General features: G+C 42.7%; 1 long non-coding RNA gene across 1 annotated transcript; it reads left to right on the top strand.

Annotated features, from left to right (window-relative positions):
• The first annotated feature begins 3,480 nt into the window (after positions 1–3,480).
• Positions 3,481–19,117, top strand: LOC125405187 (uncharacterized). Its single transcript, XR_007233494.3, has 5 exons — positions 3,481–3,659; positions 4,481–4,593; positions 7,011–7,099; positions 11,234–11,290; positions 17,775–19,117. It is a non-coding gene; the product is annotated as an uncharacterized LOC125405187 (long non-coding RNA).
• Positions 19,118–20,778: the final 1,661 nt, after the last annotated feature.

Here is a 20,778-nt window from a genome sequence, read left to right as displayed (position 1 = left end):
AAATGAAGACCAAAGAATTGGCTACCGTGAGACTTAGTAGACGATTTAAACTTAGGGTGGTGAAATTCATAGTTTTTGACAAGACAGAGGAAAGAGGTTCAATGTAGGGATAGCAAAATTTGGGAGGAGAGCTGGAGACCATGGAGGAATTCAGTGGGTCTTTGTGTATTGCAGGCATCTGTGGAGAAAGCTAGAGCGTCTAGCAGTAGGCTTTTCTGTGAGGATTCATCTCGGCTCAGCTTCATTTTCAGCGGCAAGAACGTGTTTCTCTTCTTGGATAAGGGAGGACAGCTTTCCCATGGATAAATCTCTGCCCTGCTTTTAGGTCGGAACGGAACAGTCTGTGTTCATCCTCAGTTTGATGTTCCTCAGGTGCTTCAGCTCTGGGCATGTTGCCCCTGTAATAGCGTTGAAGCTCGTCGAATAGAAAGGGTTCTCTGAGATAATGTGACATGTTTTCTTCACCTGTTGTGTCCTAGACTGGGGAGCGTAGTTCATGCGGTATGCAAGCCCGTAGACCTGAGTTCAACCCCCAGGACTTACTTGAAAAGGTAGACATGATGGTGTGTGCTTGTATTCCCGGTGCTAGGGAGATGAAGGCAGGTGGCTCTCCAGAGCTTGCTGGCTAGCCTTCCAGGACTACTTGGTGAACCCAGGCCAGTGAGAGACCTTATCTCAATAAACAAGGTGGATGGCACCTGAGGAACAATGCGTGGAAGTTAGCATTCACGTGTGCACATGGGTTTGGAGGAAAGAGAAAGTCATGTCAGCACTGCAATAGAATCTGCTTGTTCTGGCTCAGCATCTAAAACTATTAAACTATCATTGAATATGAATTATGTGTTTTATGTGTGTCTGTGTATGGGTTTGTGCGCTTGTGTAGTACCTGTGGTGGTCAGAAGAGAGCGGAAGATCCTCTGGAGCTAGAGTTTCAGCAGCCAGTTGTGAGCCTGCTGGTGGAAGTGCTGAGAACTGAACTTGAATCCTACGCCAGAGCAGTGTGCACTCTTAGCCCCTGAGCCATCTCTCCAGCCCCTTAACACAGCATTTTGTGATAGATCTCTTTTTGGAATGCCAGGCATTAGAAAGCCTTTAGTAAAACAGTTTCCAGGTTTCATTCTTCCATTGTATCTGCTTTTCTGGACGCTTGTTATGAGAGGCAGCTGTGGGGACAGGGCACAGTGTGCTATTCTGGGTCTCTGGTCATCTGCGCAAGAACAGAGTGGCCAACACCCTCACCCTCTTCTTATGGGTCCGGGTGAAGCGAGAGCTTTTGCCCTTCTGGCTCCTAGCATGAAGAGCAACTTCTCATTGCAAGAGAAGGAGCGGGGAGAAGAAGGAGGCAGGGAAAAGGAAGTACTGGGTTGAGGGTCTCCGAATTGGAAATGTGGCCCCTTTCCGAGTTCCTCACGCAGTCTCCATAAGTTACTTTGAAGAATATTTTGTTGTGTTTCAAAGACGGGGTAATTTTATCTGAGAATCGGCTCATCTTAAACGGCTGCAAGCCAGAAGACAAGTAGAACAGCACAAGTTAAAGGGGGTCCAAGACGGAATTTCCCCCATCTTTTGGGTAGGCACAGGTCTTTACCGTCCATTCGTGCTATTCTTTGGCCATGAGTTCCGCTGTAGGTGCCTGAATCACAAAAGCCACGAAACGCTGCCGCAGCGTTAATGGAGGAACACCGCTGTGCTTGGTAATCCGCCAATAAGCTGATAATGCCTGGCTTTTATTAACTGTCCTAAGTAAATTACTTATGACTGGAACAAAGAGAGCTGCAGCATTGTTTTCAGATGAACAGTGAGGACACCTCCATGTGACCCCTGACCACAGAGCTGACAGGCCTGTGGGTGTCTGTATTCTCTGAGCTGTCTGCTGCTGGTTCCGAGAGGAGGAAACCACATGGGCTAATGAGGACAGGATGTTCCATGCTGGACAGCAATAAAGTACTACCAGGTCCCCTCGTTAGGGACACCTCAGCCTGGCCTTTCTGGGGGAGGAAGCCAGTGTTCTCACCTACAAAAGAAAAAGATAAAACAGAAAAAGAACGGAGTCCCAAAGTGACCCCGTGACAACATCAAGATTGGGACTGAGCGTTCTCCTGGCCTTCTTGTGTGCTTGCTGATGTTGGGTGGCTGTCACCTGCGGATCGTGGGTGGTGTGGTCTCTGTGTCACTTGAACCACTTTCCCCACTGATGAATCTCTTGGCTCAAGCAACTCAGAAAAGAAATCCGGACATCTTTGGTCCGGATGCTGGTTACAAAGCTTAGAGTGATTGTTTGTCATATCATTTTGTATGATTTTTCAAGGCAGACCACTTGTGTGTAGTCAACTACTGTGTGTTAGTGTATTTTGCTCACTCGGGGATTATGGGAGGGAGAGGGAATAGGTTTAGTAATAGAACGTCAGTATCCAGTATCAGAAGCAACAGATCTGATCTGACTATTGGAAGAGCTTACCAACATTCAGCTGTGGGGGAAGGAGTCCTAATATTATTGTGCTTAGTGACCTGAGTATTTGAACTGATGGTCTGAGCAGGGGTGTCTATTCTTCTGGGAGAGAATAGCCAAGGACTCTGGGGAGAAGCCGAGGTGTGAGTAAACACTTGTCTGTGTGGAGTATCATCAGTAGATATACATGACTATTTCTCTAAGCTGCACCCATCTTAATCCCAGTGGAGAAATTGAGGTAGTTCAGCAACTTTGCTGAGGTCAAAGATTATATTCTTTCTGTATAGCCAGTTCTCTGTATAGTTTCTGGTTTGGCAGGATAATGACAGAGGAGTTGGGTTCATCTAACTTGTCTTGATTGCAAACATGGCTGGGCTTACACATACTGCCTGCCCTGCATCCACCAGGCTTGATCCAGTAGTCAGACCTTAGGGGACTGTCTGCAATCTTAACTATACAGGACTATTTCCTTTTCTTTGAGTTTATCAAAAAAGTCTACACACTGGACTCTTGTGTTGTCTTGGGGGATTTTCAAAAAGACTCCTCTTGGAAACCATTTACTTTTAAAGCTGACACCAAGAGGTTGTTCCCTGAGTAATGTATGACACGTAGCATTTTCTAAGATCCGCAATCATTCATCACAAACCAGGCCACAGGCAGCGTGGGTTTAACTTAGCCCCGGAAACTTGCTTCAGGCTTATTGTTTATACATTGGTGGGATCACTGGGGTCTTAGGAGTGACAGGAGATGGGCTTGGTGGGGAGCATGTGGTGGGAGGGAGGTAAGAGGACATTTGTTATGTCTGTGTTCCAGCAAGCCGATTCATGCAGTCTGGAGACAGCTGTCATATTTACTCTGAATCTTCTTTGTTGACTTGTAATTGAGACAGATGGGTCGATATGTCTGTTTTCATTATTTAAAAAGTGATGAAATGAAACCATTTTGGTAGAGGTCGCCAGGCATGCAGAAAGGCTGATTGACACAGGACCTGGGAGCAAAGGTTGAGTCCAGTATCACTGCTGTGCCTTCAAGCCTCTAGCATGCTTTCGACTCCCAATGCAGAGGGGAGGGCACAGAAGAGACTAAACCACACAGGGGAGCATTGGGATGGAGAAGCGATACCCATCAGTGTCAATGAGCTGGAAGCATCAAACCTCAAAGACAAGAGGACATTTTGACACATCTGGTCTTGCTGTCAGTCTTTTGTAAGGTATCTTGCATCAGGGATTCCAAGAAACGGTTGTGACTGCAGTTAAGTTTCTGAGGTACAATTTATGTATGAGGGAAAGAACAACCTCAAGAGGACATAGACATAGACAAGAGATAGCTGAGAGAGACCAGACCTCAGATCATTAGAATGTGGCAGGGGCTGGGCTCCAGATGCAATGAGTTTACGCATGGGGACTGGGGACTGGGGACATGAATGCCATATCCTAAGTCCTAAGTGATACGGTTGTGTGTGTGTTTGCTGTTTTTACGGGCTTCAAAACAGGCTGCAGACCTTTCCCGAGGATGAACTGGGGAGCTAGTGTGTCTTTTCCAATTCATAGCCTTGGGGTGACTGAGCTAAGAGAAGAAAGGATCTTCCTCCTGGCAATCTACTGTCCAGTGACTTGTGGCCGGCCTTCTCGGTCTTAAGCCGGATGTCTCCCAACTGTGTTACAGCTCTGAAGGGAAAGCTTTCCCTAAGTTGGGAGCCCAGGACTACCACAAAGTCACACCACACAACAAACTTTATATAAGAGCTTCACGGAAAGACACAAGAGGGTGGCTGCCTTGGCTTGGGTGAGAAGCAGCAGGAAACTGAGCAGGATACAGGCTTAAATAGGTTTCTTGCTCTCACTCAAGAAAATGAGGATGAAGTTTCCTAAGGTAAAGATTGGTGGGATTTCAAGTCCTGAGTTTGGGGCAAGCTTAGAGATTGGTGGGTTTTCAAGCTCAGGGATTGGTAGGATTTGAAACCTGGAAGTTTTCCAGGAGTTCAGACTTTTTTTACCCTACACTAATAGCATCCTTATCTTTCTTTCCTAGGTCCTTTCTTTTAGAACATGTAGTGTCTTTCAATATGTCTAAAGGCTTGCTCAAACCCTCTCTGGACCTCCTTACCTCTCCTGCCTGAGATGTGGCTACAAGTTCAGTTCTAGGTACATGTCTCTTCTCCTTCCATTACCTGGTTTAAGTATCAGCTCAGGCCACATAATAAAATAGCATAGAAGGGTTGGTTCAAAGGCTGGAATCTAAGGTCAAAGTGCAAGCATGGTCAATTTCTGGCCACGGTCTCCTTTCTAGCTTGTGGAATTTCCCTTTATTCCTATGTCCTCAAATCCCAGGAAGATGGGGGATATGTGGGAGAGACAGGGAAAGCTTTCTGGGGTCTTTTATGGGGAGCACAAATCCCATCATTTGACCCTCACTCTCATGTGCTCATCTAAATCTAATTATCTCCCAAAGTACCCAGCTCCAAGTTACTTAGTGGCAGCATGGGCCAACTGGTTACTAGAGTTGAGGTGGTAAGACTCCCACCTGGCAGTCTCAGAGGCAGTGAACATGCCTCTGCCATGTTGGACTGGGCGGAGCCAGAAGGCAAAGCAGTCTTAGTCCTAACCATGCTGTTTTGCATTTTAAGAAGTGGTCCTGGTCAGGAAAGGATTACAAATACATAATAAAGACAAATTCAGATGGAAAAGACCTCTAAATGGGTCACAGTGTTGGATAAATGTATGTAGGCTTGAGAGAGAGAAGAAAAGAATGTAGACATATTATATAGAATATAGAATATAAAAGGAAGTAAATGGTTATAAAAAAATAAAACAAAGTCTGTAAAGAGACAGAGTACAGACAGTCACAGATTAAAGGAATAAAGAAAAATAAGCCACTTAAAGATGGAATATACACAGAGAGTCTAGATTATGTATATTTTTGTGTTTTCTTTGAATTTTTTGACTGTGAAGGAGCTAAGTACAGAGAAACATTTCATTGTATGGGTTGCTAAGCTAAGCCAACATACATATTTTAAAGGGATCTTGACTTCAAAATTTGGGTCTAAGGATTTGTTGCTTTGGAAAAGAGATTCTTATTTTGTTTCCATAGAGGATGAGAACCTATGAATTCCTTCTAGACTAATGTGGTTTGATGAACCAAGACCCCCAAAAAAGTCTCTGTAAACACTCCCAAAAATGACTGCCTAACAAAAAGCAGGAAACAGTTTGAAGAGAACTATACCCAAATTCCCAAATATTGTTTATAAATGTTTTTACATTTAAAGGGGGATATGATATAAAGATCAATACTTTGCATTGGTATGGATCTTGGTCTATTAATGCAAATTTTACATCAATTTTTATATGTATATTTCTGCTCTTTATTAAGGTATTGTGTTTGTGCAGCTCATTTAAAAATGTAATGTATAATTAAGAAATACAGGTTAATAGATAGTCATCTATAATAGTCAAGCTTGTAGTCATTTTAGTTTTTTTCTAGATGTATCTCTATTTCTATATATAGATTATGTATATCTATATATAGATATATAGGTATTATTCAAATCTTTCAGAGACCTTCAGAATATGGCATTTAAAATGTTTTAAAAACTTAGAACTTTTCGCAACAATGAGATACAACTGCTCCTGGCATTGAAGATGGTGCCTCATGGAGTTTGTTAGTCATTTGGGCAAGAAATTGCTCTTGCCCGAACTGTTTGACTAGACTTGCAGGACCCACAGAAAAGAGACTGCTGAAGTTGCCTAAAAATGGTAAGACAGTCCATCAGGATTCCTGCTTCATTAAAGAGTCTGCCAGACATTCTGCAGGATACAGAAGAAAGAAACTGATGAATTTTGCCATTAGAAGGCAGAGCATAACTTTGAATTTCTTGCTTTATGGAAAAATCTTCTGGATACTACGAGCCTGTAGGCTGAAGATTGGATGCCCCAATGTTACATAAGAACTTTGGGTGGCTGTCGAGGCAACGAGATGTCTGTATTAATTCTAGAGTTTTGAAAGTTGCTTACAATGCACTTTCTGTTTACTTAGGTAATATTATATCCTTCTGGAGTCTTTGATGGAGTGGAAGAATAGATAGTTATAATTATAGTTTTCCTTAGTTATGATAAAAGATAAAGTAGATAATAAATGTTGCAACTGTAATTTTTGCTTGATATTTGTTTTGTTATATGTAAAATTGCTATGTTAAAGTCAAAACCTTTACATTTAGACAGAAAAGGGGAAATGGTGTAGGAAGTCCTTCTGTATATGTGTTGCTTTTATTGGTTAATGAATAAAGCTGTTTCGGCCAGTGGCTTAGCAGAATAGAGCTAGGCAGGAAAACTAAACTGAGTGCTGGGAGAAAGGAGGTGGAGAAAAAAGAGAAGCCATATAGCCCCCCCAGAGACTATGCCTCTGCTGGAGCCTATCAAAACTTTGCCAGTAGGCCATGACCTCGTGGTGATGCACAGATTAATGGAGATGGGTTAGTTTAGGATATAAGAGCTACCTGGAAATATGCTTAAGCTATTGGCCAAACAGTATTGCAAATAATATGGTTTCTGAGTGAAAATTTCAGGTCTGGGCAGCTGGGAATGAATGAGCGGCCTCCCCCAACAGTATGGCTTCAACACATGGCCCTGGGAAGGAACCTCTGCCCTCCTCTTGGTGAGCTGATCTGGTTTTACTTTCTTAGGAGTATCTGGACATTTCTTTTCTGTCTTCTCAAGAATTCACTGTCATCACTACACACACACACACACACACACACACACACACACACTCACATGGATGCTTAAAACATGTGGGAGCTGTCTGAATTACTGTGTTATTCTTGGTTGTTAAATTGACTACTTCTTGAATTAACTAAAATTCAAGTGGCTGGGTGCACCTAGGAGGAAATTTTCTTAATTTAATCATTTGAAGTGGGAAGATCTACCTTTAATCTGGGCTGTAACTTTTTGCAACAGCCTGTATAAAGGACATAGAAGAAGAAAGTGCTCTACTCTTTATCTGCTTGCTCTCACTGGCAAGTCCATTCCTTCACTGGCATTACAGCCTACTTCTTCAGATTTCGGTGTATCCTGAAGGTCAATTGAGACATCCAGCTTCGAGGTCTGAACAATTACTGGACTCTTGGACGTTCTTGGCAGACAGCCATTGTTGGACTAGCAGACCAGAGCCTGTAAACCACTCTGATCCCATCTATATATTCATTCTATCAGTTCTGCTCTTCCAGAGTTCTGACTAATACAGCTCCAAATTGATTTACATTGTTATTGATTCCTGCTGATAAAACCAGCAGCTACTTTTAATGATCAATTTCCTTTCTTCTTTGAACAGCTTATTTAGAGGAAGAAAAAGGAGGCATGTGGCTTTTGCTGGACAAGATAACTCATTTATCACCTGGCAATTTTCTGCTCTTTATTGGAGCTGTACAACACAGACACAGGGCAATATGCTAACCCCAGGACTGTCTTGGACAAGGATTTAATTTAGATTGCGGCATCAGATTATGTTTGCATTCTGAAAACTGGCGCACTTTGAGACCCTTAAACAAGAATAAATCTCTAAATTCAATAATAAGACAAACAACTCAATAGGAAAAATGGCAAAGGGCATAAATAGGCAATTTGCAGAGTATGAAATAAAAATGCTTGGTAAATATGGAAGAAGCCTGCCACCTCTAGAAATATGGGAGTTAGAAATGTAAGGGCACTAAGATAGATTTGTTTTCATAGACAGGGGTATTAACAGGTAGGGAAGAAATGTAAAATGGTCAATAAATGTGAAAAGATGCTCATTCTCTGGAAACAACATATAAACAGGACTTAAATATTCATCAATAGGGGAATGCTTAAGTAAGTTCTTCACCAGATTGATGATAATCAATTATGTTTGCAAGGCTATGAGGGAAATAAACATCTACATATCTGTCTGTCTGTTTGTCCATCTATGCATCCATCCGTCCATCTATCTATCTATCTATCTATCTATCTATCTATCTATCTATCTACCTGCCTACATATATATGCATATGTATATTGCTGTTAGTATTAGAAATTTTTACTATATCCTATTGGACAATTTATCAGTGTATTTTTTCACTATTCAAAATTTTTGTGCATTTCCTATTTTTTTTTGAGAATTTCTCAGTTATTATAGTTGAAGGGTACTCCCCCCTTTCACAGCAGGGGCTTCCTCCTGGACCCAGGTTAGGCACAAACCACACCCAAACACCTGATTTTACAGAGAGATCCTTGATTAAGCAGGAAAGAAAAGTTAAAGTGGCTGCTTTCTGACTCACGCAGAAAAGCAGCAGCAAATGACCTTGCAGGTGTTAATTTTTGAGAGGAAGAAAAGGGAAGGTGTGCGTTAAAGTGGGCTAGGATGTGGTGGGAAAGGAGATAGGGGATGAGAGAAAAGGAGGCAGGGACAAGGAAAAGGAGGAAGGGGCACTTGTCCCAGAAAGACAACGGACTGTCTCTGAATAGAGAGGAAACAGATGTGGCATATGGGCAAATGGTGGTTTGCAAAGGTAAAATGGGAAAGCCTGTGTTAGGATGAGGTGTTTAATATTAATTGGGCATGTTAATTAGGTGAGCCAAAGGGGTCTTCTGTTTGCTAGATTTCAATACTTCAGTAACTGGACCTTGGTAGTCAGCCACAAGAGGAAGACATGACCAAATAAGGAAATAGACTTTGATGGCCAGCTTTAGGACTGTACTCTAATGGCTTTTAGCAAGGCAGAGGGAATGTGGGGAAGGGCAAGGCCTGCCAGAGCCACATGGCTAAGTGCACTAATAGCCCTTCAATAGTTATTATTTCCACCTTTTCCTTTCCCTCCAACTCCTTCTGTGTCCCCCAACACTCATGATCCCTTCTTCAATTATTGTTTTATGTGGGCATGTGTGCACATGAGTATGCATGCCCCCACACACACATACCCTTTTGATTCCATTTAGTGTTGCTTACGGGCTGACCACTTAGAACTTGATACCCTAGCAGAGGCTTGTCCATGGAGAAAACTGCCTCTGTCTGTCTCAGCAACCATTGTTCACCTCTCTTGGGAGTGGGGCCTTGTGAAATTTCCTCCATCTGTGTTGGCATGCCAACTGGTATGGTCATTAGACAGGTGTTAAATGAGAAGACTTTTCCTGGGAAGATGCACTATATACATCTACTCACCCCAAATAGGGAGAGTTGTGGAACATTTGTGCACTGTGTGTAGGTGCTTTGCTGTGATTGGTGTAATAAAAAGCTGAAAGATCAACAGTCAGGCAGGAGGTATAGGCGGGATTTCTGGGGAGAGAAAGGAAGAGGCGGAGGAATCTAGGCACACAGGAGACATGGCGTGGAATCACGAGGTACAAGGTGAAAGAGAGGCAATGCCATGTGATAAAATGTAGATTAATATAAATGGGGTTGATCTAATTCATAAGAGGTAGTTAGGAGCAAGCCTTAAGCTGTAGGCCAAGCTTTCATAATTAATAACAAGTCTCCATGTCATTATTTGGGAGCTGACTGGTGGAACAGAAAAAGACTCGTTACAAGCGAGCCCATGACAAATCAAAATATGGATGCCACCACAGTTCAACTTGGAAAACCATGAGTTTTATTGAGGTTATTTACAGGAATATGGGTGAGGGGTTATTTACAGGAGCAGGAATGACTCAAAGACAGATACATCATCAAAACCCACTCCAGCATGGGTAACAGCACACAAAAGCTGGGAACCTGGAGCACACTGCATAGCCTTCAGTCAGTCAGCTCAACAGGTTGGATAATGTCCCTTCCAAGGGGCTCAGTTGTTCTAACCCTTTTATTGGCAGCTCTTCCTATCTTAGAGTCTTCTTTGCAGCAGAGCTCATCTGAGAGCCATTTTATTTTCAGCTTGACTTGTCTACTCTGGGAGGGAGGAGCCTAGTAAATATTGTTAGTTTCAGGAACTTCCTGAAGCTATGTGAGTTGTTTACCTTCCTGCTTAAGGAGAGTCCCTACAGAATGGAGTGTTTCAATCTCTGAGGAAATTGTTATACAAAACAGCTCTTGCTTATGCAACCATATTTTTCAGTTTTTTAAAAAAAAATCAATTTAGGATTGTTGTTTGGGAGGCTGAAGAGATAGCTCAGCAACTATGAACATACACTGTGCTTGGACAGAGGCTGATCCTGGTTCCCAGCACCCATCAGGCTGCTCACAGCCCCCCTTAACTCTACCTCCAGGGATCTGCTGTCCTCTTCGACCCCTGTAGACATGTACACTCATGTGCACACAAACTATGTGGGTGTGTTTGTTCTGATCAGAACTATTTTGTAGTTACATGTTCTTGGGAGCATTTTTTTTTCAGGGGAATTTGGGGGCAACTCTGGGGTCACAGCATTGATAAGTTGTTCAATTCTAAATACCATCTCTCATTATCCCTTGCCCAGACATTTTCCATACAGTTTTGGGCCAAAACTATAAAATAAGCCAATTTGTTTTAATTATACTTAAAAAGTAAATCTGCTGCAACATTCTGATTCTCAGCTTTACATTCAGAGTCCATACAATATTATATATTTATAGACTAAAATTAGAATAATTATAAATTAATGTTTTTCAATAGAGTTTAGTGTGCTTTTTTCTGGGAAAATAGTAGACAGCATCTGTTTTGGCGTCAAGGGCCATACACATGGCTGTACTCAAAGCTACCAGCTGATGAATGGAGTGATATTCCAATTGAATTGAGTACTAAAAATTTAATTTTGTATTATTTTCCATGTTGTAATAATCCTTTCTTTTTTGATTTTTTTTCTCTAGACATAAAAAAAATTGCAGAATCCAATTCTTTGTCCAGGGTTCCTATGACATCAAGTGGTAAGTTGGATTTGGCACGTAGGTTTAGATGGTCAGGGCCCAACAACAAACACCGGAAAGCTGAAGCTGTGTATTTGATCAGTTTTAGCATAAGAATATCCATGTATAGAATATTCTTGATATGAGTACATGAATACCAACCCATAGAACGTGTCTGGAAGGATTCAAGGTAAACTGGTAAATACAGTTACTTCTAGGGAGGTTCTATGATTTGGGGTTCTGAGAAAGTGATGGTCATTTGTAACATGTAATATTTTTACGATGGATACATATATGAGCTCCCATGCATAACTACAAGCACAAAAAATAAACTTTTAAAAGAAGTAAATAAAACGAAGGAGAAAGATTTAAACAATTCAATATTGAGAAACCGGTGGTTCTGATGGCCTCCAATGATAGAGCTCCCCCACCCTCAAGGGCCTTCATGGCTGTCCCGGTGCTCCTGATGCTTGGATGCACGCTGTTGTCCGTCGGTTTCCAGGAGCCAGACACCTGTCCTGGCTTCTGGTCAGTTCTTGGCTGGAGTGTGAGGGGATGGTAGTTGTAACCTTGATTAGCACAAAGGGCAGGAAGAACAGGAGGGAGATGTTCTAAAGGATCGGCGAGGCTGAAGCTTGGTGTGTGTGGCAATGATTGAGGTGTCAAGCAGGTGTGGATCAGCCATGCAACAGGTTAAACGGGAAAACTCAGAACCGTGGTAGAACCCTGCTACGCTGCGTATTTACCACTTAGCCTTGGCAAGGCTTGGTTGTCTTGACTTCAGAGCCTCTTGCTGTTCAAGTCTGACGCATATAGGAAGCGCAGGAAACAGGCCTGGTCTTTGGGAACACGGAGTCTTTGACCTCACAGTGAACCTGTGGACCGAGACATCACTGACTTGAAGCCCGGGCTAGCTTTGTGTGATTATCTTTAAGGGCTGCTGCTAGGCTCTACAGAGCTTGGTCCTCCACTGCCCTCTACCGCTGGAAGTTGTTATTGGAAGTGTGTGTGTGTGTGTGTGTGTGTGTGTGTGTCTGTTGTGTGCACATGCGCACTTGTGGAGAGGTTTATTCCTTAGGAATGCGCAAACCAAGATGATAAGGAATCTTAAAAGCTAACTAATAGCTTTGGTGGGAATTTTTATGTGCATACAGATGTTTCAGCTCTGATTTTTTATTTTTAATTGTAAAAAATGTATATATTTATGATGCTCAACCTGTTTTGATAGACATCATGGAATAGCTAAATTAAGCTCGTTGACATATGTGTGACATACCTTGTTCCCGGCATCTTGTTGTTTCATCTCATGGATCCAGCTGAACATGGGCTAAAACATCTGGAATCATGAGTCATATATATCCTCAGCTTTTTCAGGGGCTTGTCACAGATCTGCCTACCCATGAGTTATCACCTGAGATATCGCCACACCTGAGAAAGAGCAAGCATGAACAAATAGCATACTAAGTATGCTTGCAATTATAAACACTACAGAATAAGGGGTAAGAATCATGTCTTTGAATCTACAAAGGTTCATCTTTACTGCAGGAAGATTTAGAAGAAAACAGTGGGAAATGGTCTCGAACTTGCCATAAAGGAATTCACCGGGACAGTAAGTGGTGAAATAGGAATTGAGCTCTATGAAGAGAGAACAGGGGAGCATGGTACCATAATCAGGGCACAACTGTCCTAAATAAAAACCAGCCTGGACACGAACACATTTGAAACTTTTCCATCTCGGATACAGAGAAAAAGTCCAATAGAGTAGACAGAAGATGCAAGGTCTTTCATATGACTAGTTTGTGGTCCTGGGGAAGGTGACATACAGGGTAGAAGGAGCAAGGTCTTATGATAAACAAACCAACCCAGTGTGCAGGCTGGGGAGGCTTCGGAGAGACCCACCCCTGGAAACACCAAAAGCAAAAGTTCTGAACAATGTCCCTTAAAGAATCCTACAAATCAGTCTAGAAAAGATAGCACGCTGGGTAGTTTTCACCGCCCGCTTGACGCGCCCAACACTCTCCTGCGAAGAGGGTGAGGAATTATGTAGATTAGGCTGCCCTGCAGGTGTATCTGTGGGGAAGGCCTTGATGGTTGATTGATGTAGGAAAACCCACCCCATTGTGGATGGCACCATTCATCGAGCTGGACCCTAGACTGTATGAGTGAAGGAGGCTAGCTAAAGGCAGATGGAGGGGCAGGCAGGCAGGCAAGGATCTGTGTAATTTGTTCTCTCTGCTCTTAAGTTCCTGCTCTGAGTTTTGAGTTCCCCCAAATAATGGACCATGACATGGTATTGCTTCTCCTCGAGGTTGCGTTTTAAAGAAGAGTTTATCACAGTAACAAAAATGAAGCCAGACCAGGAGCTTCTGTGCGAACTCGGGGGCTTACAGCGTTACAGCGTGCGCTTTGTTCCCTCCTAGCTCTCCTTTTGGCTATGAACACTCCGACACTATTTCGGGAAACTGCCCCTTCCTTACCTGAATCAGTATAATGGAGCTGTCAGCAACATAGTTTGTCATTTCCTGTTAGGATCGGAAATGCGACCTGGAGTTACCAGGATGCTGTCATCCTGGAATTAGAGGCTTCCTGGGGTAATGAGACGGCAGAGCTCAGCCGCTTCTGCTCCCTTACCCTGGTCACAATGCTCATTTTCACTTCTTGCCAATTTTCAGAGTGACGTCTCTCTGTTTTCCCACTCTGCTGATTAAACGTTTAGAGTCCAAGTTGCCTTGTATATTTCCATAGAGTCCCTAGCTGGCGAGAGACTCCCAGACGAAGGTGAATTTTAGGGTGGAGCAGGAAGCTGGCAAGACTAAGGGGAACCAGTTCAGTCCCCTTCACATGGCAGGTCAGGATCCCAACAGCGCAAAATATTGCTGTATTCTTTCTATGTGTGCCAGGATGGGCCAACCTGAAAAGTAGGGGGATGGTAAAATGATAATAGCAAATTAAATAGTGTGTCATTCAGCACTCTGGACTAGTGAGTGGTATTGCTGCTTCTGACGGACTGCACACGAGAGTAATCTAATCTGTAAATTATCAGGTCGGGCTCATGGGCTGTGGCCTCGCATGGCTGAAGGGGTCTTTCAGTGGACTCCCTTCCATCTTTTCATGTTGATGAGCCAGGAGCATATAAGATCCGACACTTTAGCTGTCAGCCGTGTTGGTGCTAGGGCACACTTCTACCTTCCTGTATCTGTGTCCCACATGCTCGTGTGCAAACACACCTAAACAACATACCATTCCCCATTGCCCATGGCACACTGGATGGGAAATTCTTATGTTCACTTATGAAACCAGTAGAGGAATAGGCCTGGTTATTTTTAGAATGTCTATATGCTATGATAAACTAGACATCATTTAAAACTGAAGTAGCTACAGGAGTTAGAGGGAGGGAGAGAGGGAGGGGCAGAGGGAGGGAGGGAGCAATAAAAAGGGAAACCCAAACATTTAAAATAAACAATTATCCATTGGGTATGAGATCAATACAAATTTATTCTCAGCCAAGGTAAAAGTTCAGAAACCATTTCATTCAAGTCCCTTCTTATCCTCCCTGCCCCCCAGATAAACTGGTTTCAGCTTACCAGAATCAGCAGAGAAGAATTGTGATTCTGACCTCAGCCTGACCCCAAACATGGCTGAGCTCTGATCCTGAATCCCAGCTGGGGCCTTTTTTTGTCAGAGGATTTTGGAGTCACAGGTACAGTGTGACTGGCAATGCCCCCTCAGCCACCTTCTTCTCCATGCTAACTTCCTGTAAGGAAGTATGTCTGTGCATACAATGACCTCAGGATGTGTGCAATAGAAATCTTTGCTTGGTGAGTGCTTGAGATATGTAGTTTTTAAAAACTATTTGCTACTGTTTTTACTTAAGTGTACAAATGTGTACCTACATGCGTTTATGTGAACTACACGCATGCCATTCCCCATGGAGGCCACCGAGCTTTGGAGACGCTGGAATTGAAATTACAGACAGTTGTGAGTCCCCTGATGTGGACTCTGATAACCAAAGCCACATCCTCTGCAGAGCAATCAGGGCTCTTAACCACCAAGCCGTCGCTCCAGCCTCTGGAGTTTATATTCTGCGTACACGTCTGAAAACAAAGATATAGCCACGGGCTGATAATTTAGAACTAAGAAAGAAATGTATTTTCCCCAACCAGTATGTTTAATGCAACATAAAGACCTTTTTATTGTCAAACAAAATACAGTTTTGCTGCAACTTTTATGTTTGGTTCAAAGAATTTTGAACCCTATAGAAAGAAGAGAAACACACACACACACACACACACACACACACACACACACACACAGATGCACTGAGTGATAAAAACAGAACAAAAGTAGCACAACCTGAATGGAAACAATAAGTAAATTGATACATATGAATACACTTTTTTTTCCCTAGGTCACTGACTTTCACATCCATGTTGTTGGTTTTTCTCACCCAGTTTACTGTTTACTGACTTTCCCCTTTATATTGTTGGCTTTCTTCTCTGGGGTCTGAAGGATTGAATTCATGTTAGTATTCTCTTCCAGTTCAATGGTCTTTTAAAAATTATTTATTTATATGTATATGCACATGTGTGTGTGTGTGTGTGAGTGTACGTATGGGTATGATGTGCATGCGTGAGCCGGAAGAGGTGTGGAAAGGAATCATATCCCCTGAATCTGGAACTGTAGATAGTGGTGAGTTGCTGTGTGTGTGTTGGGAACTGACCCCGGGTCCTCTACAACAGTAGTAAGGATTCTTAGCTCACGAACCATCTCTCTGTCCCCCAGCTGATTATTTTTATCCAAAACAAATCCAAAGACAGACAAACCAAACACAAAAACTTAATGTGGCATTTTACTTCCTTCAGTATCTTGAGTAAAGTTGCTGAAGAGTTGCTGTCCCTTGTTTTCCATTTCTTGCATGTATGCGGTGGTTTGTGCGTCTGCTGCCTTGGGCAGCTGTGCTGAATTTGAGGCGAGGCAGCCCACTGTCTGTGCATCTACCCTGGAAGGCTCAGCTCCCGGTGCTGCTCATGGAAAACGTGGACCTAACCAGTGACTGAGAGGAGGAAGGAGACTGGGAAGGGGAGAGAAGGAAAACACAAGGCTGACTAGACTGAAGGAGAAGGAGGAAGAGAAACGGAGAATGGTATAGGTGGGGTGTGGGAAAAGCAAGAAAGGAAAATAAAAAGGAAAGCAAAAATGAAATATTCTTCAAGCTGGTGAGATGTTTCAACCATTAAGAGCATTTGCGGCTCTTCCAGAAGACGGAAGTTCGATTCTCAGCACCCACATTAGGTGATCACAACCTCTTGTAACCTCAGCTTCAAGGGATTTGATGCTGTCTTCTGAACTCCATGGCACTGCATAAATGTGGCATACACACACGCAGACATGCACATACATGCACATAAAATAAAACTTAAAAAATCCCAGTAATGAAAATTTTTTTTAAAAGAACAAAAACATGAGCGTATGGGAAAGAAATCCATTGCACAGAGCTGTTACATGTGGAAAGAGGAAAGGAGGAGAAACAGAGGGGCAGGGAACTAAAAAACAACCCAAGGAGAGAGAAAAAAAGATTTTTCCAAGAGAGGAAAAATATGTAAACAATATTAGAGTAACGTATTAGAGAAAATAACAAGTAAAATGTAAAAAAAAATTTAAACGGCAACACAGAAAATTCTGCTAATATGTGGGTTTGGGCATGAGAGATCACACAGAAAATAAAAGGAAAAAAGAGAGGGTGTGCGCATGTCTGTGTAAGGGAACAAAAGTCTGAGGTGCTCCTCTATTGCTTTCTACCTTACATTTTGATGGTCTCTCATCAGATGCCTAATGACTAAAATGACTAAAATGCCTACTGTTAGCAGGCTGGCTGCTGGTGAGACCAGCGCTCTCCTGTCTGCCCTGCATGCTCCAGGTACAGGGTTTCTCACCTGTGCTGCCATGGGCGCCGGGCACCCAGTCTTGGGCCCTTAGATTGGTACAGCAAGCCCTTCGCCCACTGAGCTGTCTCCCTCGCCCTTTGTATAGTACATTTTTAAATTACTCTAATTTGTGTGTGTGTGTGTGTGTGTGTGTGTATACGTGTGTGTGTGTGTGTACCTGTGTACTCCACATGCTATGACACAGGTGTAGAGGTCAAAGGGTAACTACCAGAGTCGGTTCTCTCCCTCACATCACATGGGTTCCAGGGAGTGAACTCAGGCACAGCCATAGATTTCTTTACCCAATGAGTTGCGGCACCAGTCCCTTTATATATGTTTTGCTCTGGAGAATGTTCCATGAGAATCTGAGAAGATTACATATTTGTTATTATCAGGTAATTATTGTATTCAGGAGTTCTAGCTGGTCGATGGTACTGTGTATTTTTCAGGATGCTTTCTTACACATTACTGCAGTTATGTAAAACATTTCAACTGAGTACACTAAATATTTTATGAGTTATTTTACTTGGTGGGACTGTGGATGACTTTCCCCCCTTATTCTATTTCTCTTTGTTTTCCAGATTTCTTATGATGAGGACATGCTCTCTAATGAGGATAAAATAAACTTAAATTAAAAGTGAATCAGGCAGAAGCTGGGTGTGGTGGTGTACACCTTTAATCCCAGCATGCAGCAGGCAGATCTTCATGAGCTGTCGGCCAGCCTGTCTTCCTAGTGAGTTCCAAGCCAGCCAGATCAGCACAGCGACAGCTTGACAGCAATGCTGACTAGGTCAGGGTGGGAGAGTGAAGCTGGAAGGCTTCCGGGGGAGATGATGAAATTGTGGGAAGATTTATTCATACATACATACATATATATATGTATATATTTGTATATATGAGTGTGTGTCTGAAAACGTATGTGCACGCACACACACACACACACACACACACACACACACACACACATATTCACACTGAGCACCAGGCAATCCCAGACTGTCAGCAGATATTTCTTAAATAGAAGATGATAGTTTTGTGAAGGTGATTTAAATTTCCATCTGTCCAAAGACTCGGTACAAGAATGACAAGTTGACTGGTTTCTTTGGCTGAACTGAACTTGTAGACTTAGCAGAGCTCCTAACTTGTAAGATGTCCAGGGAACACCTAAGAATTGGGGTCATCACTCCAGGATGAATCTTCGAGCGTCTGCCATTACACGGTTGTCAGTCAAATGTTGTCAGACAAATGGATGCGTCATCTCCACAGTCAATATATTTTGATTTTATATTAGAGGAATTTCAATTAAGTGAAGTTTTGCTGAATGTATTTTGCAAAATCTCTAGCCTATTAGGTCCTTTTTAAATTCCCACCCAGAAATAATGTAAGTGCTTGCAACGAAATCCCAGCAAAGAACTGGCCTTGGCCTGAAAGATCTGGAATGGGGCAAAGGAGACAGATATTTTCCTCTGTACTTCCTGGAACTGCCTTACTAACATTTCCTGCCCTGGTTTCTGAGAGCCCCTCTCACTCCTGAGTGGAGGATTTGCCGAATCTGTATTTATTGTAGTACGGCTGGGTTGCAAATTGCAGCGCGGTCTAATAGATTAATACCATGCAGGGCGATGCCAGCCCCTGCCTTATAATTTGGGGTGATTCTCATCAGAAGTCTGAGTGGTTCCATTCTGACAGCCAAAGCAATGAGGAGATTACAGGCGTGTCTCTCCCCGGGCTGCAGTCTAGAGTGCAACATTTATTTTTACGGCAACCTTAGCTTCCTTGTGCAGAGAGATAATTAGCTAAAATGCGTTTTTTCCAAATCACATTTCCTTTTTATTTCTGAAGAAACATCCCCTCCAGGGATCTTCCAAGGCATGGACACATTTGTGTAATTTATGGCAGTAGATTAAATTAAAATTCCCTCTATCAGCGTCTGCCGAGTTCCTGTTCCTGGTGGATCTGTTGTTTGGGGGTGACAGGAGCCTGTAACCGGTTTCTGCAGCTGAGACTGGAAAAGAGCACAGAGTGGTAATTTTCCTATTTGCTGAAATGTGCAGTGGTACCTCACATGATTTAAAAAAATCTATGAAGTCTCAAGTTGCCTTATTTTTCTTGCTGCTCTTAAGAGCATATATATATATATATATATATATATATATATATATATATTATTGTCTTTTTCTTTGGCCAGCCACTGAAGTCAGAATGAGAATTTATACATGCAATGAATTTCCATGGAATGCTTTTTATTTTAAACCTAAGGAAGATAAAGTGAGATTATTTTTCCCTCCAAGTTCCAGGGTACACATTTTATTTGCATGAGTGAATTATATGTGTTTGAATATGTATGTGCACATAAAATTGGATGGCAATATTATTTAGCTGAAAATAATTGGCCTGCTATCTAATTTTAAAAAAAATATTTTTATGTGTATGGGCATGTTGCCGGCCTGTTTGTCTGTGCCCCTCTTGCAAGCTTGGTGCCCTTGGAGGCCAGAAGAGGGCATCAGACACCCTAGACCTGGAGTTACAGATGGTTGTGAACCACCACAATGTAAGTATGCTAGGAACGGAACTTGAGTTCTCTGGAAGAGCAGCCCGTTCTCTTTAACCACTGAGCCATCTCTCCAGCCCCTGTGCTATCTGATTCTTTATTTTTTTTCCCCCTCAATGTATCGTTGAAAATTTCCACTTGTTAATTTAGCTTCAGGATGCCGGCAGAACTGCTCTGTACTGAAGGGGCGGGTGGGTGGGTTATCCCCAAATACATTTTCAAACTGAATACTTCAGTGAAAGGGCTGGAGGAGACATGCAGGTGTTCTGAGCAAAGTGTTGACCAATACAGCACCTGGATAGCCATATTGTTGAAATTTTGATTGAGATTATCTCCAGGAAGAACTGAGCACTCTGTGGAACAAGACACTGTGACCCTTTGTTTAGATTTAGTCCCAGACTTACAAGTTAACACAGAACTTGGTTTGAACATGGTTGTTTTCCACCAAAGCTCATCTTGGGACTCAATATTGAGGTGCTGCGAGGTAGGGCCTAGTGGGAAATATTTGGGTTATGGGGCCAGGGTCCTTGTGATGGGATTAGTGCTGGTTTTGCATTTTTTCATAAGAATTTGTTCTCTTTTTTTCTAGTATGTGTCTGCTTGCTCTGTTTTTTTGCAGTGTATAGAACAGCCTAAGGCCACACCTACAGATGTCAGCACCGTACTCTTGGATTTCCATAACTGTGAGTTAAAATAAGCATCTTTATCAATTACTCAGTGTGATTGTTTGAGTGTAATTGGCCCCTATAAGCCTATAGGGAGTGGCACTATTAGAAGGTGTGACCTTGTTGAAGTAGGTGTGGCGTTGCTGGAGGAAGTGTGTCACTGTGGGGGTGGGCTTTGGGGGTCTCCTATGCTCAAGTTACACCTAGTTCTGTTCACTTCCTGTTGCCTGCACAAGATGTAGCACTCTCAGCTACCTTTCTAGCAAGCACCAAGTCTGCCTGCACTCTGACATGCCCCACCATGATGATAATGGGCTGAACCTCTGAACTGTAAGCCACCCAATTAAATGCTTTGCTTTATAAGAGTTG

The sequence above is a fragment of the Myodes glareolus genome, chromosome 15, assembly GCF_982192425.1.
Source record: "Myodes glareolus chromosome 15, mMyoGla1.1, whole genome shotgun sequence".
Taxonomy (NCBI): Eukaryota; Metazoa; Chordata; class Mammalia; order Rodentia; family Cricetidae; genus Myodes; species Myodes glareolus.
The sequence above is the reverse complement of the archived record's forward strand: the minus strand, read 5'-3'. Positions and strand labels throughout refer to the sequence as shown.